Source organism: Magnolia sinica, chromosome 1 (assembly GCF_029962835.1).
Source record: "Magnolia sinica isolate HGM2019 chromosome 1, MsV1, whole genome shotgun sequence".
NCBI classification, from domain to species: Eukaryota; Viridiplantae; Streptophyta; class Magnoliopsida; order Magnoliales; family Magnoliaceae; genus Magnolia; species Magnolia sinica.
In genome coordinates, this window is record NC_080573.1 from 92,299,939 (window position 1) to 92,324,044 (window position 24,106).

Below are 24,106 nucleotides of genomic sequence, written 5' to 3' on the forward strand. Positions count from 1 at the left end.
AACCTGCTCCATCTGATTTCAAGATCTTGGGTCACTTATTTCATATTGTGATTTTGGGATGGGGAGAGGTTGGGCCGGAAGGATCCCATTCACCCCAATCGAATTTTTTGTATCAAGCCTTCGTATGGCCTTTGTAAGGTCTTGAAAGGCATGCAACATACCCTGATTAAAAAGCTCTTGGCTTTGCATGTGTTTTAAGACCGGATCCTCCCGAGGTTTCCTTTAGTTTAGAAATTGGTTAAGGATTCCTTAAGGAGTAGCAGTTTGTCCATCCCTCCAATTGAAATTTGGATGGTTCCTCCAACTTGAGTTATATGTATTTGAGGTGGGTCTACTAAAAGGTCTTTGGTAGTTGTTCACATTATTTGATTTCTCATTCAATATCTCTTGAAAAGTAGGAATTGTTGGGCAATTTTCAGTTATATGTATGTTACAAGCACAAATACCACAAACAACTTCCACAGCCTTTTTGGGTTCTACCTTCTTAAGTTCCATGGCCTCAACTTTTCTTGTGAGTTTGTCTATTCTTATATTTATATCATCTTCCTCTTTTAAAACATAAATTCCTTTCCTTTCCTTTGATTAAGAAGGCTTAGAAGTGGTGGTTCTTGAGGAGGTATCCCATGATTGTGCACTGTTAACGAGTTTATTAAAATAATCCCACACATCATCGGCTTCCTTGTTCATGAATTCCCCATTACACATCATCTTCACAAATTGGCGCATAGATGAGGTCAATCCCTCATAGAAAAAGCTCGTTACATGCCATGTTTCATACCCATATTGTGGATATGAATTTATGAGATCTTTAAATCGCTCCCAACATTGGAAGAAGGTCCCATCTTCTTTTTGAGCAAAATTCATGATTTCTTTCCTTAAGGTATTTGTTTTATGATATGGGAAGAACCTTTTAAGGAACTCCCTTATCATCTCAGCCCATGTGCCAATAGATCGTGGTCTTAAGGAATGTAACCACGATTTAGCCTTTTCTTTCAAAGAGAAAGGAAACAATTTTAGTCTTACCATGTCCTCAGACACGTTTGGGAAGTGTAATGTAAATATTATCTCATCAAACTCTTTCATACGCAAGTATGGACTTTCATATTCTAGTCCATGAAACTTAGGAAGGAATTGAATCACCCCCAATTTAACATCCATGGCTCATACATTCAATGGGAATATTATGCAGGAAGGTGTACTCACCCCCACCGGTTGCAAATAATCTCGTAGAGTACGAGGCAGGGTGCATGATGCACCTCATTCTAATCCTGGGCCTCCTTAACTGGGTGTCAAGGTTGATATGCAGCCATTGCTTCTATTAACTCAGAGGATCTCACGTGGTGTTTAATCTGGTGATGGATAGGCAACACTTTAACAAATCCTCCTTCATTCAAGAGACGAAAAGTGTTATCACAAACCCACTTGGGCAAGAAACACTCACAACCCTCAAGTAACTAAACAATTGAAATCTAAAAGGAAATAAAGCTAAAACCTACAACAAATAAGAAATCTCAAAAGATAAGGGAGATTGGAGAGAAGTTACCTGATTAGGGTTGCTGTGTTAGGATCCCACAAAATAGAAAACAAAGTTAGTTTCTAAAAATAATTTTAGAAAAATCCCAACCTAAAAGCATAGCAGAAAAAATAAACCATAATCTTAACCCAATTCTAATACCAATTAATCTCAGAAAAATGCAGATGTAGTCCCCGGCAACGGCGCCAAAAACTTGTTCATAACCTTAAGTGTAGGGTCACGATGTAGTAATAACTCGGTGAGAACAAGGTCGAATCCACATGGACTAAACTTGTACGTATTTTGAAAGTAACTAGAATTAGAATTAGAATAAGATGTAAACCTAAATCTGGAATAAAGGAGAGTAATTGCGATTAGTATTGATTAAAAATATCAATTGAAAGGTGGGAATTAGGGTGCTAAGGATTCATTTGTAGCTATTAGGATGTTACCTTACTTTGATTCAAGAGATACAATTGGAATTTGAGTATTATCCTATCCAATTGGAAGATGAAGCAAGTACACTAAATCTGAACTCTTCATTGACCTAGCCACACATGAAGGAGTATTGTGATGATTGGCAGGGTTTCCATCATCCTACCATGCTCAGGAAATGATGTTGAATAATAGGATTTACCAATCTCATAATCTTAAAATAGAAAAAGAAGATATTCAAAGTTATCACAGCATCTATTGTAATTCGAGTCACAATAAATCATAAAAAATGAAAATATTCCTTAAATTCAAACTAGAAATCAATGAGGTTCAAGAAAAATAAGAATCAAAGTGAGAAAATCATCCCAACATGCTACAAGCTTCACCTCTTAGCCCTAGCTAAGAGGTTTAGCCAACCATAGACATAATTGTTTCTAAAACCCTAAAAGAAAGCATTAAAAATAAATAAGGAAAGAAGAAAAACTCTTGAGAGGCTGCTCCACCCTTTCGATTTGCTTCTTAAAACCTAATTCATTCATAGAACTCCTCAAACAACACATATTTATAGCCTTCATCCGACCATCTTTGAAAACTGCCTCAAATTTACGCACTCTGTGTAACGCCTTCGATGTCATCGAACGTAAATCAAATCTGAAAGTTTCACCTTTTCGCACTGTGCAACGCCTTTTGCACTGCATAACTCTTCATTTCATTGAACATACCTTTGATGTCATCGAACAGTCCTTCGATGTCATCGAAGGGTGTTCGATCAATCGAGAATGTGTCCAGAGTGTTCCAGCGAGTTGCTCTAAAAATCTATAAAAATCTTGATGTATCGAACTACCTTCGATGTTATCAAGCAGGTCTTCGAGCAATCGAACAGGGCTTTAATGTCATTGAGAACTACATCCAATTTTTCCAGCAACCAACTTGATTTTCATGTAATTCTTTGATGTCATCAAACACTGGCTTCGATGTGATGTCATCAACCGCTGGTCGATGACATAGATAGTGACGTTTAGATTATATGAATTTTGCACTTTGCACTTTCGACTTCTTACCTTCTCTACTTGGTTTCCTTGAATCTTGGGATTTTAAAATCTTCAATTTTAATCTCCTAAGATCCATCCCTTGCCTTGGTGATTCTTAAGCATCAAATCCATTCTTTTAATATTCTTTGCAATCCCAGCTCTTAAACTCACCTTACAATACAAACATGTATAAAATATACCCATTAAGCATTTTCATGTTCATAAAACTAAGATATAAATAGGAGAAATATGCAATATTTGACACTCGACAACATGCACTCGCCTAGACATCGCTTGTGCTGTAAGTGTGACTAGTAAATTGACTAGTAACCCCGGTTTGGAGCATTGGAATGCATTGCTAAGGATAATGAACTCATGCATGGATCTTAATCTGGTGTATAGAAGAACAAGTCTTCTCCTAGAAGGATATAGCGATGCAGATTGGGGGGAAAATTTGATTCACATATCTTGATCTTCAAGGAGAACAAGTTGCCCTTACTGGCTGGCCTGAAGTCACTCCCCACTTTGAACGCAGGTCTATGGCAATGGCAACTTGAGTGAAGCGTACCAGTACCCCATCGACTGCTTCTCCTCCATACAAGATAAAGCTCTGTGTCAGTCATCTATCTTATGTGGGCTCTTAGTTTCTCTCCCTTTTTAGAGTATGAGGCCCTATAATCCTGCAAGGGCTTCATTCCCTTTGCTCCCAGCCCGCTGGCAGCCTCCGCAAAATGGCCTAACTAAGATCCCCGAATGGCATGATGGTAGCTAGTTTCCTCTTTTGATCGAGGTCTGGGTCGGTACTTCACAATCAATATCAACTAAATAAATGGTCGTGAGCGAGTGTAGGGTCTTCTTCCTCTTCTTACCCATGGTAATAGGTGATTCCTGCTATGAACCGTGGGCTCCTTCCTAAGCCCCATAGTCAAACATCTCGAAAGAAAGACTACGAGAGGGAGTGAAAAGACAAAAGGTGAAGGTGGCTTGTGGGGAAACTGACTTCATCCCTATTGTGGTAGAATGGAGTAAGGGAGTGAACTCCCCTACATGCGGGCATCGAGTATGCTTAACCCTCGTAAGACAGTGAAAGGGTGAGCCTATGTCCAATGTATAGATATAAACCAGAGTGGGGATATTTGCAGAAGTATCCATTTGCTAGGTTGATCTGCTCTTGCACGAGCCTTAGTAAGGTCTTACAGGCTTAAGTTTGCAAGCTTAAGTGGCTTGATGAGCAGCCTCTCCTAAATGCAAGTTGCTCCTCTTCTCCCTTTACTAACAACCTCCGTGGCAGGTGAGCGGCAAACCTTGTCATTGTTAAGTCCTATGGGAACCTCACTAGGGTGTAATCTTATGCATGTTTGTCTAGTTACGAGCTTTGCAGGTTCCTTCTTGCTGAGGAGGAAAGTAACCATCGGATTAAAATATTTAACCATCCATATCTATTTTCCTTTTGATGGATGTACTATTCTACTTATTCTGTAGTCCTTTATACTACTGGATGTAGGAGAGAACAAAGTCCTGACCCTCAGATAGTTAATACTGAAATTGTGGTAGGACTGCTACTATTGAAGTATGGATGTATGTCCAAGTGTCCTAGAGGGGGGTAAATAGACTTTTAAAACTTTAATCCCCCTAAACTATAAATCTACCAATTTAAAACAAGTTAAGTAGGATTATCAAGAAGTCATTCATATTCAACTTTTATGATAGTGAGGAATCTAAGAGTTGCATTATATCAAGCATATATTGTGTATAAAGTAAACATTCCAATGGTCAATACATATGAGCTAGAACAATCATCACAAACGCAGCAATATATAACGATTTGGCTATGTGCCTACTCCACTCCCAGTTGACACAATCCACCCTAAAGTGTGCCAGATTTCACTATTAATGATTTTAAATCAAGTTAACTATAAACCTTTACAACCTACACAAGGTTAACTAAGGAGCCTACATAAGACATCCTTAGGTGCCTACACAAGGCAACTCACTGTGCATATACAAGGCAAACACTCATGCCTATACAAGGCAAATACACATGCCTATACAAGGCAATAGGTCATACATAAAGACAACATATGTATTCTCCCATCAGAGACCTACGAATGGTCTTAGTGAGTTTGAGAACAAAATCTAAAACCAAATCCTACACAAGGAAGAGGCTTCAGACTCTATGGAATCTATTACTTACTTGTAAGAGATTGATCCCCTTGTTAGCACATGTTGGAGAAGATCTTCTTATTGATGAAGAGTCTTCAAATCCCTTGAACCGCAACCGTTTTTTGATGCTCCAATCAATAGACTGAGGTTGTTGGTTTAAGGTTTGGTATGATCTTCTCTGATAAATGATTTGTCTTTAGAAGTTAGAGAAGATTCCCATGAGCTAAGCATTCAAAGATTCCAGTACAATGATTTTCCATTAAAATGTGTTGCTGGAAACTAAATGAATGCCAGAGTTTGTAATTCAATTAAGCAATGAAGATGGCAATAAATGCTTGAGTAATGGATTGAATGATGAACTCTTATGGGAAAAAAGACATGAGGATGAGGGCATTAACTACTACGATAATTCTCTCAAGCTCTCTTCAATTCTTGCTTATTTTCTCAAGTAACTACCTAAGAATTTATATAAAGAAGAATTCCAATGGTAAAAAAAGGGCAGAAATTGGATCTTGTCGATGCCATTGAAAGGTCTTTGATGTCATCATATTCATGCACCAAGGTTTTTCAAATAGGTGCAGGGCAGATTCTGTCCAATGCCATCGAGCATACTTCGATGTTATCGAAGATGTCTTCGATGTCATTGATATTTCCTTTGTAAAGATCTCTTTGGTTGCTGGACAAATTTGTCCCTTTTTCGATGCAATCGATTAGACCTTCGATGCCATCGAAATTTGAACATCGAACTGTCTTCGATGTCATTGAACTGTCTTCGATGCAATCGAAAATATTACATTTTCCTAAAAAGCTTGTTAGACTAACTAGTCCAAATTTTGATTAGATCAACCTGCTTTTTTTTTGTTAGCCTGTTAGTACACCCCACTATTAGTTCACACTTCACTATTAGCCACCTCGAGAATCGATACCAAGACCTAAGCGTTGAAACGAGGTATCTTTCACTAAGTCTACCACTTGAGCCATGGATCAGGGTGTATGAGATCGATCTGCTTTCGATATCATTGATAATTTACTTTTGATGGCACCGAAAGGCATTTAATTACATCAAATAACACTTAGGGCGTGTTTGGATGTTGGGCCCATATGGTACAGCATTGTATATTTTAATAAAATATACATTTCACTCATTTGAATCCAAACATCAACACGTGGTTCGTTGGCAGGCCAAGTACGTCGCCGAACCATTTTGTGGACTCCACGTGTCTCGTATGTTAGAGTACAATGCAGGTTGCATTACAATGCTTTCATTGCACTGCAACGCCACAGCAAAGAGAAGTAAAAAAAAAAGGGTTGTTTTCAACTACATGGTTTAGGGGATCATTTCTCAGCTCTACTCTCTCTTTTATAATTTTTTCCTACTCACAACCTTGGATGTTGAAGATTGTCCTGTGGTACACTTATCCAGAGACGTCCACCATCATTTATGGTCGATAATTCACATAGCGATCGTTGAAAATCCCTGAAGCTTTTGTTTCTCTGTCCTCCTTCCGTCCACAAATTCTTGTGAGTGATTTGGCGAAGACAGGTATTTCCTTGCGTTTCCTTTACAGAAGGTGTAATATACAACGTTAATGCTCAATTCGGGGAGAGAGTATTCATGTTTGTGGGGGATAGATGTTATCTAGAGAATGTATTTCTCCTTTACTCGGTATACTCCCTAAACACAGTGATGTTTTGGGGATGCATGAAATTGTGGAGTACCCACCACATTTCCAAATCACTCTACGAAGATGGCAAGTAGGCGCAGGACACCCCAATAAGATTTTCCTGGCAGTTGAACCTTTCGGATTTACTATGTATTTGCAGTGTATCTGGGAGATGGATTCCGTATACTGCCACATGCGACAGGACCTATGTGTGTCAATGAGAGTGGGCGTACTGATCTGCCCTCCTCATCAGAACCATTTCTAGAAAGTTTATATAAGATATTCTTGTCTTCCTTCTTCTCACATTGTTTTCTTAATTATATCGTTACGTTTTGCCCCGAGTCTAGGTGTTCTTATATAGGCCAGGTAATAATTCATTGTCTATGTTAGCAATGTTTTCTACTGGATCGAACATCACTACCAAAAAAAAGAGTAAAGGCTACGGACTTTGAAATTTTTTTGCTACGGATTAAATCTGTAGCATTAATCCGTAGGTAAAACCTGATTGATCTGTAGCTAAAAGTTACCTCCTCACTGTAACTTTATTGGATATTGTTGGTGCTTAAGGAGTTCCATGGGGCCCATTGGAATATGTGTGTTTGATCTAAGCCACCCATCAATTTTGATATATAATTTCAGTGGATGAGCCCAAAAATTATGTAAATTAAAGATCTAACTAGACCACACCATAAGAAATAATAAAAATTAAATTTCTATTGTTAATATATTGTGTGGTCTTCTTACAGCTTTGATATGACTCATTTTTTACATCAATAGTTAAAATAATAATTTAAAACTAATGGACAGAGTGGATAAATAAAATACATCACGGTGGGCCCCACGGTCCTAAAACCATCAGATAAACGTCGTCCGCCACGCTCCTCCCAAAATGAAATGCAAAATCTATCTGTCATTTTCTCCTATGCATAGTAGGCCTCCAAAACCCTTCTCTCAATCTCTCTTCGTCTCTCTCTCTCACTCAGCCTCTCTCTTTCCCTCGCCCTCTCTCGATCTTTTGCTCTCCCTCACCCTCTCCCTGTCTCTTAGCTGCATACCCCTCTCTTTGTTTCCCAACCCCTCTCTCTCTCTCTCTCACTAGGGTTTTCAAAACCCCCTTTCGCCACAAGAAGGAGAAGGAGAAGAAGAACGATTAGTCTCTCTCTCTCTCTCTCTCTCTCTCTCTCTCTCTCTCTCTCTGTTTCTGAAATTTATTGCGTTTGAATGCACCATCCTTCAATCCCTATGAATGGAAACTCATTTTCATTGACCAATAAAGTTGCTCTGATGGACCCCAACATGGATGGTAGATGCCCCATAAATCTACCAAATCAGATCTCCATGCTCTGACGTCTCTTCTGAAGTTTCATATGAAGTTTCTGTTTCCTGATTTTCTTTAGGTGGTTTTAGCATTAAATGATAGTTCAATTTTTTTGCTTTTTTCTATTTTCTTTTCAAAATTTTTGTTTTGGTGATCTTTTTGTTGCCTTTTCTGAGGTGGGTTTTTGTTTTAGAGAGATTTGGGTTTTTCTTTCTTTTCTTTTTTATTTTGTAAATTCTGCCGGTATTATTATTATTTTTTTTGTTGAGGTGGGTTTTTGTTCTTGGGTAATTTTAATTTGAAGTGTTTTTTTACTTTTAAAAATTAATTTTAGCATGGATTTATCTTTGGATTCCTTTTCTAAGGTGGGTATTTGTTATTGGACTGTTTTTAGCATTAGATTTTGATGGTAGTTTTAGCTGAGAGCTTTGAATTTACTACTGTTATCAACTGGGGCATCTTTCTTGCAGTTTTTTCTAATTTTTTATTGTTTCTGTATGAATTGGGAGCTTTGAATTTTACTACTTCTGTAATGGGGAGAGAGAGAGAGAGAGAGAGAGAGAGAGAGAGAGAGAGTTCTTTTTTTGGGTTTATGGTGGAAACTGAGATATCGGTTTGTTTTTCTATCACTGATTCTTCTGAGTTGTCATTTTTTTTTTAAGTTTTTTCCCCAGGTTTAGCTTTTAAGTTGAAAGCTTTCAAGTTACTGTTTTTCGAAGTTGAGAGATGGCCATTAATTTTTTCGTTTTGAATTTTTTGTTGGGTATTTTTTTCCCTGAGGTTGGTTTTTAAATTTACTATTTTTCCTCATTTAACAAAGTTTTCAATCTTTTTCCAAGATAGATTTTGATGGTTGGATGAGTTGGGAAATCTGAATTTTGTTTTACAGCCATTACTGGTATTATCTTTTTCATGTAAAGTGAGATTTATTCCTTTTTTGCTGCTTTAAATGAGGTTAGGTTTGTTATTTCCATAGTTTTCTAGATTGCGATGTTAGCATCCATCGAAAGCTTCAAAATTTACTGTTTTCTCAGCATTTCGAGAGTTTATGAGGAGTTTCTTCCTCAAGTAGAAAGTGGTTAGTTCTTGTTTGTTTAGCTGAAAAGCCGAAAATTTTCCTGTTTTTCTCCTTGTTTCATGGGTTTGCTGATTGAGAATAGTTGTATCTTTTTTTTAAGACACAGGGTGTCCCCACCTCTTTTTTGAAGTGAGACTAATCCCGGCGGATACACGCAATCACCCACAACCACGTGTATCGGGTAAAGCCAAGGAGGGGAATCGAACCCTCACCTATAGGGAACAAACCTACAGTGAAGACCATTCGCCCAAACCTCGTTGGGTTGAGAATCGCTGTATTTTTTTGGGCTACTAATAGAAAAGATGACTTTTCTTTTTCTTTTTTTCATCAGTCTAAAGCATTTTTGGTATGTTTTCATCGTCGAGAATTGATAGATTTCTTTGTGGGCTTAGGGTTTCAGTGATCTGCTATTGATGTTAGGATTTGCTTCGATTCGGGACGTGGTTGAGTGGCCAGTTATTGGTGTTAATTCCTGTTAATTTTGGAATTTTGATGGCATCGACACCGCCCAATGAGGAGAGTAATAAAGGGAGCGGTCTTGGGCCAGAAGCTTGATCAGCCCATGGATGAGGAGGTTAGGAGGCTGAGGAACATGTATAGGGAAAAGGTGAGATGTTTGGTTTTGATTTTTTGAGAAGATTCTTATTCCATCTTTTGTCGAGTCCAGATGATATTAGATTCCATGTTTTGTTATGCAAAGTTTCATATGAAGTTTTTGTTTTCCACATGTACAAATAGGGAAAGAGGCTATTTTAGAGAATGCAAATACCATTATAGCTCATCTTATTGGATTGGTTTCCTACCCACACATGATGGTAATATCTCGTGCCACACATTGATTTCCTTGTTTAGTTTATTACTTTCCCACCTAACCAGTTATATTTCTTTACTTCATTTCTTACCACTAGTAACCGATGCCTTTTTATCCGGTTCTTCTTTCTTAATTTCATTTCTAATCACCTTGTCATTGATCTATAAGGCTACTTTTTTTGTACCAAAAATCATCGAATTTCACAATATTCTACACCAAGTTAAACTGATTAATCATGAAATTGTTGGTCATGGTCCATCATCAGTGGGACAAAATAGGACCACTTCTCTAGATAGTTTACAGTTTTACACAGCCACTTGGGTGCAGTCCTTTTTTCTCTACTTCGATGATTGTATTTCGTTAAGTGGAAAGAAGCCATAGATGCATTTTAGAAAAAAAAAAAGGATTAGATGTGCTCAATCAAGAGCAATCCAGCAGTTTAACATGTGGTGCCCACCTTAGAGTGTCTTGTGAGATTGGATGGGCCGGACTTTAATTATCTCACCCTTGAAATGATCTTAGCCGCCGAATGAGATAACATGGAGTAAGGCACTAGAGTATCTCCTCTTCTTGGTGGGGCCACCCTGTAAATAATTTAGATCACAAGGTGGGTGTACATGTTCATTTAACTAAGGGACGTTTTTAATATGCCTGAAATCTTACCTCTTATGTGTATGGAGTGATAAATTAAAAGGATGTAAAAAAATGTCCACCTTATGAAAGCATTGGAGGAGGCCTATTTTTCTTTTACTAATGCAATGAGTAATTTTTATTTATTTTTTGGTAAAACCTTTACAACTATAATTAAAAAGAGTTTGATGTGGTATTTTAGCAGCTTTCCTACCTTCTCTCTCTAACATCTTCAAAAGAGAATGTAACATGGTAAATATCTTAGATCTGCACCCTAATGGGCAACAATAGACTTATAGGAGTTTCAACACGAGGTCAAGGGTTCATAGACTCATTGTGGTACGAGTGTGCAGGCTTGTGTGGAGAGTATGAGTACGCATGAAAAAATAATAATCTTAGGCATATCAAGTATTTTAATATATATATATATATATGGATGTGAATACTCATTTGGTCATGTTTCTATTCTTAATGACTTCTCTAAACTATGATCAGGTACACGAATCCTTGACTTTAGGTCCTTCTCATGCTATTGACATAACAAGGGAGGTACACATTTTCCTTGAAAGTATGATACATGAGCCTAGTTCATTTTTGTCATTTTTAGGAAATTTTGGTAGGAAAGTATGCTTTGAACTGGTTGTATATTGGTGGGTTATATAGGCCGTAAGGGAGGGAACTGATGCTGTGATAGCAATTGGAGGTGATGGTACGCTTCATGAGGTGTGTTTTTTCTTCCTTCATCCATCAAGTAAAGTTCTTAGTTTTCAATCTCCATCCATAAAAGGTTATTCATGCCTTGCTGTGAATTCATGGGAAGAGGAATTCAATCTTGGAGGTAGAAAGTACAAATGGCAAGGTTTTTCCTGTCTTTTTGTAGCCATTGCATAAAAATTTACTACATTATTGCATGTCGTGTTTGCTAAAGCTGCTATGATACCTCTTTAAATTTAACAGCTTCAAAATCGAAGAGGCCATACTTTGAAGTGCAGCCATTATGTTCCATCAACTTTCCTGAAAAGCATTCCCCTACCATGTGTCATTTACTGCCATGGAAATAGGTTGGTTTGATAACTGTGGTGGTTGATTTTTTCCAAGAGGTTGTCATTGTTTACTTATCCATATTAAGTTCTGGGTATGTTTGGTATAATTTTTTAATTTTACTCTTTATGCAAGCAACCTTCTAAATTGTACTTTTGTCATTTCTGAGTTCCACTTTCATTACAAGGGAACATTTCAGTTAAATGGCAAATCTTGTTTATTTCTTTTTTCCTTGACTAATGCAGTGGCTGTAGAGCAGATGCAAATGATGCAGCTGCAATCCTACTTCCTTCTAATATTACTGTATTTACTCTTGAAATTTTCCTTTTTTTCCTTTTCTTTCTTGAAATTTTTTCTTTTCTGTTTTGCAAAAAGTAATAAATTGATTGAAGATCGGATACTTCACCATTTTCTCCCACGCACAATAGGTATTTGTGTGGCTTTCTGGATTATTAATAAAATTCCATCATTCAAAAAAATGACACAACTCTGTAAATATCTAGGAAGATTAGTGGCAAGATGAGGATTTTGTTCCTTGTAGGATTTTACAGTTGTGTAAAACTTCTAAGTCTCATGGTGGATGTGGCTACCATATGCTAGTTGTTGTCATTTATGCTGGTTTTGATTCTTGATTCACTTTGTAGTTATTCTGCTTTTTAAGAAGTTCTCCCACATGCTCCAACATTGATGACTGATGTGTTCGGCAATTATGTTATTGAAAAGGTATGATTTTTCTGGAAAAACAATCATTGGTTTCCTTCCATTTTTTTTCTTTTTTTTCTTTTCCCCATAAAGATACCTTCCATTCTTTTTCCCCTGTTCATCTACCCTCCTTTATCTTTTTTAAAAGGCTATGAGCTGGTGATCTGGTAGTCTCTATATTCATTCTCATGTTGGTCGTATGAACTCGTTCGCCTATGATATAAAAATGCTCGGTTATTGTTTGTCTTTGCAGTTTTTTTTAGCATGGAAGCCTTGAACAAAGAAAAGAACTAGCAAATCAGCTTGCTGGCTACTTTCAACCTTTGAGCCTTCAGATGTATAGGTGCTGGGTAATTCAAAAGGTATTATTATGGGTCATTTGTTGGGTGGGGCTTGGCATGTACTGTTTTCTTCTTTATATAGACAAATAGTTCTTGGCAGCTGGCTTTTGGACTGTCCTATATACTACTCAACATTGATCAATGCACACATTGTATACTAGACAACTCAATATTTATGAGGATACGAATGACTAATTTGGATTCAATTTGAATTTTCAAGGCTAATCCAGGCTTACACATGTTGCCCTTTTTAATGGACGGTATGTGCTTGATTTTATTTTTTTTATTATTATAGTTGTTGAGGGATGCAAATATGCTCTGCTTGAATTCATGATGGGAGCTAATTACTTGGGTTTTACCAGTCAAAGGGTAGGTGTTAATGTAGATGGACAACATTCTTATGATCTTAGACTAGTTTGAGATCTGTGACTAAGACTCACTAACACAACATCGGCACCATATACAGACCAATGTTTCAAAAATTGAACCATAGGCCAACCCATTTCATAAGTAGGAAGAAAATCAGGTGCAATAGAAATGCTTGTTTTGGTTGATGGCAGGAAAATGTGAACCTAATGCATGAGAATTAGTTTGAGTTAAGAAACACTTTATAAGATGTCTCATCTAGAGTGCATCCCGTTTTTAGTTGTGTTTGGACTAAGCGTTGCGGCCCATGTGTTGGAAATGTACGTGCTTGTATTTTTAAATCTTGTTTAATTAATATTATTTCAAATCTGTAAATATACACGAGTGCAAATAATTCTATATATGCTTCATGCATTTATCAAATCATTGTAGTTGTCCGATCAGTGTGATTTGGGCACTATGGTGTATCCATGATTGGGTCCACATAATAATCTGGGTCACCATGTGCAACCTGTATTGCACTTTATATTGCTGCCTTGCTGGTTATATAATAGGTAATTTGCAATATGGATGTATACTTCTAACATGTCTGGATCTTTTTCTTGGAAGTGGATCTAAATGGTGCATAGGTAGCTGTCCTAAATATTTTCTTTTGTTTGTAGTCTAAATTTGGTTTTTTGTCTAATTAGCTAGCAATCAAAGGCCTCAAATGTATTTTTTTTAAATAACTTGTTAGGCATCAAATGGTTTTTACTAAATCTATTTCATCACTATAGCCTTGTCCTAGCTATTAGGGGCAACCCAGGCAGGATTCCATGAAAATCTATTTGTTGATCAAATTCCATTGCTGAATACATTAGGTAGTTTGTTGTTCTCTTAACATTAGCCCACTTCTGATTATTTTTTTTTCTATCTGAGAATGATTTAGTATTGCACATCAGCTCAACAAATGTTTGTTGAATGTAAGGTGCTCATTTCCATGGGTCACCAGGTTGATGTGTAAAATTCCGGAACAAACCAAATATGGGCTTTGCCCCAAAAGTTGTAGCCTCTTGGATGATCCTAAGCCCTTGAATTGTGGTAGAACTATGATCACAAGCATTTTTGGGTCTTATGCTAATTGAGTGGTTGGGATTGTGGAAAATTTACAATTTTTGGCCATGTCTCACATATAGCGTGGTAAAAGCCAAGGTAAAAAAAAAAAAGTGAAAATTAAGAAAACTCATAGTCAGAAGCAAGCTAGGATTTGGTTTCTGTTTTCCAAATAAACAATATACTACTAGCTTCCATCATCTACTATTGGCTTCCATCATGGACACATGTTTCCCAAAGAGCCAAATCGTCCATTTATAAATGAGTATTGAATGTAACTATTTTATCTGTTCTTAATATATGCTTATGTGATTAGATTGCTTTATTGCACATGTATGTGCACTTAGTAAAGCTCTGTTCTTGATGTAAAGTTTTTTGTTCAAATTAGAAGGAGGCTTCTAAGAATATCATTATCTTTCCTTTTTCTTTTGCTCTATTCTTGATGTGTATCATTGTTTGCTCAAATTGGAAAGGAGGTTTCTAAGTTCTTTCATTTCTTTCTTTTCTTCTTTTGACAGGCTTGTTGGTTGATGACAATTCACAAGGAGTAGAATGGCTATATGGAGCTCTTTCTGCTCATATGTGGTCAGGGATGATTTGCAAGGAGTAGAGATAAACTTTTCTTTGTTTCTATCTTACCTTTTCTTTTTATTTCTTTTTCTTTGGTTTTTTTTTTTTTTTTTTTTTTTGGGGGGGTTTCTCTAGTGTTCCAACAGAATTGTATAATCATATGTGAGAGACATGATAGCCCTTGAAAGAGCTTATAAGACAAAATACTCTCTTGTTATGCATGTAATTAATTAAGTGTGATGTATTTCTTCTATTATTCTTTATTCGTATTAGTTTAGATTGGTAATGGATTTGTAAGCCATAAAGTCTTTATCTTTATCAGCATATTAGATGGGTCGATCTACTAGGGCATGTACTACAATGAGTAATTGTAATTGAATGAATGAATGATTGTAATCGAATGAATGAACGATTATGCAGGTGGTAATTGAATGAATGAATGATTAAAAAAAAATTAATGTATGAAATAGCTACGGATATTGACCATAGCCAGTAATCTGACAGCTGTAGCCATTATTAAATTTGACATATTGTTATGGACTTTTAGCTACAAATAATATTCGTAGTTGTTTATGCTTATCGCTACAAATATAATTGCTACGATTATATTTGTAGCTCTTGTAACATAAAGTTACGGATTAAATCTGTAGCTATAGGTTCCAGACCTATTGTTATGGCACCTACCACTACGATCGTGCTACGGACTAGAACCGTAGCCATAGGTCTATGGCTACGAATTTTATCCGTAGCCTTTACCCATTTTTCTGGTAGTGCATCCTTGTTCTCATTTGAAATGTTCCATATATTGGTTGATAAAATCAATGTAGGCACTGACTGTATTTTAGTTCTAAGAAAATTTCAGTATTTATGGTCAGCTTCATATCTATTCATATATTGTTAGACTCATACATTATAATGTATGAAATATCTTCATACATTCCATGTTCTACGATGATTTGTAGAGTTATGAGGTCTAATTGTAGCCCTTATGTGCAGTAAAGTCTTGCATAGGTGCTGATCCTCAAAGTAATCAGTACCTTCCATTATAACACTATTTATAGGTGCGTGTTTTACTGGTCAGCTTATCCTAAATATTGTGGTAGCTATTACTAATACGTTATTCTGATTATACTTGAAGAGATTTCTATTGGCTGCCTGATAACTGTCTGTAACTCATAAACTTATTACTCTCGACTGTATCATGTGTTATGTCTGATATGAAAATGGTTTTCATGTTCTAGAGGAAATAGATCTCTGATATATTCACAATCATGTTAATAATCGATGTAATGTATCAAATAAAAACCCTGCATATTATATCATAATATGCTTGTACATTTGGGTTTTTGATGTTATTTGCATCTGTAAATGCAAAGTAACTTGAAAAAGTAACAGGTCAGTTTCCATTTCACTCATCAGGTCTTGTAGTTATGACTCTAGCCGCAAGAATTAATCCAATAGTGACTAGAATGAAAATGAAATAGCAGTTGCACTAACTGCAATTGCAGCCTCTGCATGTGTTATGGGAGCTACTGAATATTATCGTCATTATTGTATGAAGTCGTTGCCTCGAGATTGTCATGTAACTAGAAATGGATTTGTTAATGGAATCATATAGAAGAGTGATGTTGACTGTCTTGCACAACTATGAATGACTCGAGATGAGTTTTTCGAGTTATGCTATTTGTTAAAAGATAGGAATTTGCTGACTGATACAAGAAGATGTAGTTTAGAGGAACAAGTCGTCATGTTCCTACATACAATTGGCCACAACGTGCGAAACCGTGTCATTGGTTATCAATTTTCACGACCTGGAGAAACTGTGAGTCGACACTTCAATAGAGTTCTTGATGTTGTAATTGGTCTTTATCTGAAATATGTCAAGTTCCCTGGTTTACATACCCGAAAAGAGATATCTGATAATCCAATGTGGAGCCCCTACTTTCAGGTGTTACAATCACATAATGTTATAATTATGATACAATTAAATTAATGTTTGCATAATAACAACCTAAAAGTCAGATGAATGTTGCTTGTAGGATTGCATTAGGCCACTCGATGGCACCAACATTCCTGCCTATTAGCTGAAAGATGTGTGTGCAAGCTTTTGAAATTAAAAAGTTTTTCTTTTCTAGAATGTAATGGCAGTCTATACATTCGATATGAAATTCATATATGTGCTAGTAGGTTGGGATGGTTTTGCCTCCAATGCTCATGTGTTGCAAAATGCATTAACTTGTCGCCCTAATTATTTCCTTATCCCTCATGGTAAAGATTGACTGTTGTTGATTCATCTAAATATGTAGAATGCGATTGTTCACATGCTTAATTTTCATATATTGCTTTGTGTAGGAAAATATTATATTCTGGATGTGGGATATGCCCACTCTTCTAAATTCATGGCACCTTATCAAGGTGTTTGATATCATTTGAATGAATTTCGTACAAGAAGGAAGCCCGCTAATAAGAAAGAACTCTTCAATTATCATCATGCCCAGTTGCGAAATGTTATTGAACGGTGTTTCAGTCTTTTAAAGGGCTGATTCCCTATACTGCAGATAGCACCACAGTTCAAGTTTATAACTAAAGTAAAAATTGTTATAGTTTGCTGTATCGTGCACAACTTCATCCATAATTATGGTGAAGACGATTTTATTAAAGCATTTGAGGATAGTAGAGATAGTTTTGAGGAAATTTCGTCATCCCCTATAGAGGTCAATAATGCTTATGAAGATTGTGCTTTGTCTTGTTTGACAGACAGCGTGAGAGAGGAGTGGGCCAAACAATGGGATGAGATTACAGAGAGGATGTAGAATGACAATCTTCCTCATTCACGACAGCGGCATTAATTTCCTCTTCTTTATTTGATGTATTAAGTTGTTTATGTAATAGCAGAATTTTAAACAACAATATTTTGGTCTGATCTTGGGATGTTAGGATGGAGATAAGGACCAATTACCACCTCAAGCAGAAAGACCTAAGGACCGTATTCTATAATAATTTAAACGAAAATTAATTAAGTACTAAACTGAATTAATCAAAGGATTTTGCTCGAACCACCATTTACACAAATAGCAAGACCCAAGACCATCAATATCTCTAACTCAACACTACTTAAAAACCTGGGAGAAATTCCATGAGCCTGTCGTTCTCGGGAGTACATTGAAACTCCATATCAAACCTGGACCGCACGTCAAAAATCCGATGACCGTGACACTATAGGATTATATCCATCCTACTGGGCTTGACAACCATTACGGGAATTGAGCCCAGACTGTATCCAGAAATGCATAACTTGAGCCCTAAGTAAAGTGTGTGAGAAATACGAATATCTTTAGAAAAAGTAATGAAACTTAAGTAAATTAGGTCATTCACTTACATGCGAAATTGAAGATTTGGGACCGTCAGTTTTTTACCAAACTTCACCCATGGAAAAGGAAAATTTTGCTGCACATATCGGTATACTGGTGGACCTGATCGAGCAAGTTCGACCGTTGATCTGACACGGGTCCTTCACGGTCGATCGGCTTGTTCGATTACACCAAAATCATATCCTGGCATAGATCCATTGTCAGGGGACTTACCCTATGACGTAAGTGAGTAGTGGACCTCCATATGAGCCCCATTTGCCTGAAATAGGTGCCCTTTGGATACAAACTAAGTATATCATGGCCCTAAGGCCATTTGCATCACTTCTAGACTTATATAAAGCCCTTATTTCACCCTATTTATATTCCATACGAATTTCTCCAAACCTAGGAGAGAGAAGAGAGAAAAGAAGAGAAAAAAGTGAGGAGAGAAGTGAAAGTTTTGGAGATCGTTGCTGTGATTCTTTCCCACGACTCCATACACTAAATCACCTTCCTGTTACGCTACACGATCTATCTCAACTATGATTTGGATAAGAAATCCAAACCCTAATGCCGTAGTTAAGATCTAGAATAGTCATTTGTCAACCTAGCTAACAGATTTCACCATTTAGGTACCTGTTGTTCCGTTTTCAGGAACGTAGAATTCGAACCAAGTCTGAATCAAGAATTCTGATGAAAAGTGTCGACTATAAATGTTTAGGTTATGGTTATCAATGCTTTCAATTTCAGCCAATGATTTATGTCTGACTTGATTGCTTCCATGTTGACTTCGATACGCCGTTTTTGATATATTTTATATGTATGAACTATGCTGAACAAAATATGCATCCTATGTGTTTGTTGAAATGTTTGAATGACTTTGTAAATGTGAATGTGATTGAGGCTTGCCATGACTATTAATCTAGGATTCATCTTTGGCATATGCATGATGACCTCTGTGTAAACAATTGCCATAATATATGACGTAAGTAATCTAGTCTATGTATTTTTGGTGAAGCGTAGCCTACGTATTTGATAAAATGTTTAAATAAGAAATTATGATGATTTGTATTTATCAAGAGTATTAGAATAGGATTCTCAAATCACTTTATGCATATGTATAGTTTCCTTCATGTAATTTTAATTTCATCTACGCAATTTATAATAAAATGCAAGTGTTAGGTATATACTCAATGTATATGATAACATGCTCAAATGAGAGATTTGTTTGGATTGATTGTCATATGCTGGAATTATTATTACATGTGTATACGTACTGCACCTGAGTATGATTGGGGCTACAACGCAGTCCAGGCAATCGGTAACCGTCTCTGTTCAGGTGGCCGAATTAGTCTCACCACACTGGATAAATTCGACGAATCCAGGTCACACAATGACCATCGACAGTGGTTATGTACTCCATGTCAATTAAGTTGGCATGTGCTCGTACCAATCGAACATGTTTAATAAACCAATTGGCTCATTGTGTGTTTACCATGTATGGACACCACTACTTGAATCTAAGGTACCTCCCTCTGATGTAAAGGCTCGCTTTAACCATGATACCACGATTCGCTAAGACTCATGAGCCGAGTATGGTGGTATGAGACACCGTGTTCGAGCTGTCGACTTATGCTGAGGTGATCAGTCACCCGTAGTGACCAATGAGCAAACTCAGACTCGTGAGACAGGCATGGTGGTATAGGACACCGTGTTCGAGCTGTCGGCCTACGCCGAGGTGATTTGCCACCCCGTATTGATCGTGAGTATAAACTTATGAATTTACCTATCGACTACTTTTCATTAGGAGTGATGACCCCATAACTTGTCTATCGTATGTGCTTGACTAGGAGTGACGAACCTAGATGGATCCTTCAGCTCGGGTCAATGATATAAAGGGCGGTGCCCTAGCTTCCCAAATCTATTGTATGAACAAACTTAATTAATTATTGGGCTAACATGACCATGCATAGCACTGCATTAGTTGGGACGTGCTTTAAAAGGTGTGGAAGTCGCACAGGTGGTAGTGTGGTCATATGTGATATGGTGTCAGCATCGCTTATTAAGGGAGCTTTTGATGCGAGGGCATGCATCATTACTTACACTCCATTCCTACATTAATAAGAGTAGTTAGGATATGATTGTTATGTTGCTTTATCATTACTGCTTGATTGACTTGATAACATGTTAACCTTTATCTTATAATACCACTGAGTTGATCACTCACTCCCACTCTCGGACAGTATTTTAAAACACCAACTAAACATTGGTTTAGATGCAGGTGATGATGAGGTCTATGAGGCAGAGCAAGATTTCATGGACGAGGAGTTCTCCTACTGTCAGCTTTCAGGCAGGTCTGCGTAGACCTAGAGTTGATTCATCGGGATATCGAGATACTTGTCTAGCTGGACATCTTACATTTTCCCATTTTGTCTATTTTGAAACAAATCTTATATATATTAACCCTATTACACCATCATACTCTGGAAGTTGCGAATTGCCTACTTTTAATACATAACCTTCAAACTTCTGTATGCTTATCTCTGGAGTATGATATGTTACTTTAGTATAATCCCACTCATGTTTAATGCATTAATACGGACGACATCTATATATCATTATCCATGTTGCATAAGTGATGTGCTGGATCTCGGGAGTGGAGCTTTGTTCGACCCTCGAAATTCAGGGCGTTACAAGTTGGTATCAGAGCATGATTTGGATTAAATTGGACCAGGGTTAAGGTAACACGATGCACTCTAACGCATTCTGACTTAGGAAGGGGGTGATGGAATTTAGAAACGATTATAGGAACCCGAAGTTTCACCAACGGGCAAGATTGACTACTGTAGCGTAGCCTCTACACGTCCAAGATCATGTGAATTGATCTCAGTCCCTTTTAGGCTATCAATCGATGAGTTTGAACTTTAAGTTAGCAAATCCCAAACCGAAACAGGCCAAAAGGCGCGAATACACACTTGTTGGACAGTGACCCTACAGGTCTAGGCACCTAAACAACAAATTTTGGTGGGGCCTAGGGGATCTCATGTAGCCATACGGCACCCTGGGAGGGGATGGCCACCACCAGACACCCCAGGGGGGCGCTGCAGCAGCGCCCGCCTCTACAGTAGGGCACGGTGGCACCGCGCTAGGGTGGCGCACCGCCGACCGGCCACCCATGTGGGGCCCTCACATGTGTGGGACCACCCACTTAACCCCTCTCCTTGCCCTTTTGCTCATTTCATCCCACTTCTAACCCTCCAACACCCCCAAACCCTCTAAAAATTCTCTTTCCCTCTCAAATTTCCTTTCTTATATACTCAAACCTTCCATTTCTTTCACATCTTACACCCATCCACCACCATTCCCCTAAAATTATCTCTTACAACTCTCCATCTTCATTATTTCCACTCCTTTGGATACAAAACCCACATTTTGTGTCTCATAACCTTCAAACCTTCAAGTCCACCCCATTCAACAAGCTTTTCCACTTCCATGGCACTCTTTAAGCTTGTCACCGCCATTTTCTCAATCTTAACACTCTTTTCCCTTATGGGAAAGAAGAGAGAAGCCCCGGAGAAGGCCAGGCCTAGCCGTCCAAGCCGCTCTAGGAAGAAAACGAGTGCCAAGACAAGGGCAAGTGCAGAGCGAAGATCAAAATGGGACCTCGATCCTCAAATCCCGTTGGAAAGGTCTCTACCTGCAGGTGCTGAACTTGGTAAGTTCTATGACTGTAAAGTTGTATTTGAAGCTCATGTTGATGTGAAACTATTTGGGTTGTATCCAGTTATTGACCTTCTGTTGGAGACCAGGTGGGGTCCCATATTTGAAGGGAAGGCTCATGCAAGTGAAGGCACCATACGAGCCTTCTATACCCACATACAGAACCCAATTCTGGACCCTCTTCAGTTTACTATCCCTTTGGGAAGGTAGGATGTGATGCCTGTATCCTAGCCCGTACCATTCCATAGGCTTCCACGGTCCTCCCGGTCAAATTTCAGCTACCCGTGATCTGTTATCATCATTTGCACGTAACCCTGAGTCATATCCCGTATTCCAGAATTAGCTCAATCCGAGACTTGTATTTTTGCGACTGCACCGTCACCGCGGTTTCGATGCCACGTCTCGCGCGTTGAGGCGATACCTAGGCCAGGAAATGTGGGCGTGCATTCAATTCAAGAAAAATGTTACGCGTTGCTAATCCCAAGAGAATCCATCACATTAATCTCATCAATCATATCAATTAAGTACACATCACTCCCATCACTCACACCCATCCCCAAGTACAACTACCCATTCCCAAAGTCAACTCTCTCCCTTACACAAGCACTCCTATCACTCACTCACCCATCACTCATATCTCTCATCTCTCTCATCTCTCTCATTTCTCCCAAGCAACTCATGTCCCAACCTCCATGAGAGAGAGCTTGGTGTGGCCCACCTTCCTAACTCCCATCCCCACCATCCAAAGTCCACCTTAACCATTAAAATCCACCCTCTGGAGCTCTAAATCGTGTTGGTGGAAGAAGGAAGAGAAGATCGAATGGTGGGTGATTTTTTTTATGATTTTGATGATTAGAGGGCCCATAGATGGTGGGACCCATCTTAATGTATGCATTGTTTAAAGAGGGATCCATAGTGGCGAGGTCCCTCCGCTACTCACATCTCTCTATCTCTCTCTCTCTCTCTCTTCCTTTTGATCTGTGGCCAACCATGATTCATGTATTTTATCCACGTTGTATGGGGTGGCCCACGTGTGGACCCCACCATGGCTGCACACGGGGCCCACCTTGTATTGATGTGTTGCATCCACACCGTCCAGTATTTTCTAGACGGTGGATGTAGATTGCCTGGTCTACCACACACTAGCATTATAGCTACTGTATTGGCGTCATCATGTGCTATGGGTCCCATGATGTCAGCAACTTTTGTGGGGCCCACACAAGATGTATGTATTTTATATCTACACCGTCCAGTGTTTTCTAGACGGTGGAGCCAGACCACATGTGTGGCTTCCTCACTGTCTAGCAAGGACAATGGGATCCACCGTGATGTATGTGTTTCATCTATGTTGCCAGCACATACCTGGCATTGTTGCATGGAAAGGGTGACGTGGGTGGGTCCCACTAAAATGCATGTGTGGCATCCTCACCGTCAGCATCTCTGGACGGTGGGATCCACCTTGGTGTATGTATTCTGCCCTCACCATCCATCTGGATGTGGGGCCTCACCATCCATGATTTATGTATTTCATCCCATGCTATCCATATGTTTTGATGGCGCGTGTGGAGGTGGACCACCTGATGGTGTATTGTACACCTAGGCCCACCCCATCCTGGCCGTCTAGATCATGTGCCAGCCATGATATATGTGTTATAATTCCACACCATGCATCCAGGGGCCCACATGACGTATGTATGTATCTAGTATCCTGACCATCCGTCCAGCGCACTTGGACGCTGGAGCAGGACGGTGATGTATATAATATAATATAATATATGTCTGTAGTGGGTGGGCCACACCACGTGGACAGTGATGTATATTATATACATATGATATAATATAATATATATGTAGTGTGTGGGCCACACCACGTGGACCCACATGATTTAGGTGTGGCTTTCACCACCATCCAGCAATGGATGGTGGGGCCACTAATGTATGTGTCATGATGCATGTGTTTCATCCGTGCTGTCCAATTGTTTGGGACGAGGACCCACCTCGCTGCACATGTGTGTATCCACACTGTCCAGATTGTGTTGGACGGTGCTGGACAGTGTTCGAACAGTGTTGATGTACATGGACAATGTTTGGACAGTGTTGATCACATTAGTGAACCATGTACCCCTATGATACTGTACAGTGATACACATGTTGCACCTGCCACTATTGAAATGATTTTAGATGTAATCCAAGCTCCCACTGTCCATCAGGACGTAGGACCCACCAATATATATATATATATATATATATATATATATATATGTGTGTGTGTGTGTGTGTG

General features: G+C 38.4%; 1 long non-coding RNA gene and 1 other non-coding gene across 2 annotated transcripts; both read left to right on the plus strand.

Moving 5' to 3' along the window:
* Positions 1-775: 775 nt before the first annotated feature.
* Positions 776-883, plus strand: LOC131222647 (small nucleolar RNA R71). The gene has a single exon (XR_009160136.1). It is a non-coding gene; the product is annotated as a small nucleolar RNA R71 (small nucleolar RNA).
* A 12,063-nt stretch (positions 884-12,946) lies between these two features.
* Positions 12,947-14,868, plus strand: LOC131251925 (uncharacterized). Its single transcript, XR_009174066.1, has 2 exons — positions 12,947-12,987; positions 14,704-14,868. It is a non-coding gene; the product is annotated as an uncharacterized LOC131251925 (long non-coding RNA).
* The last annotated feature ends 9,238 nt before the right edge of the window (positions 14,869-24,106 follow it).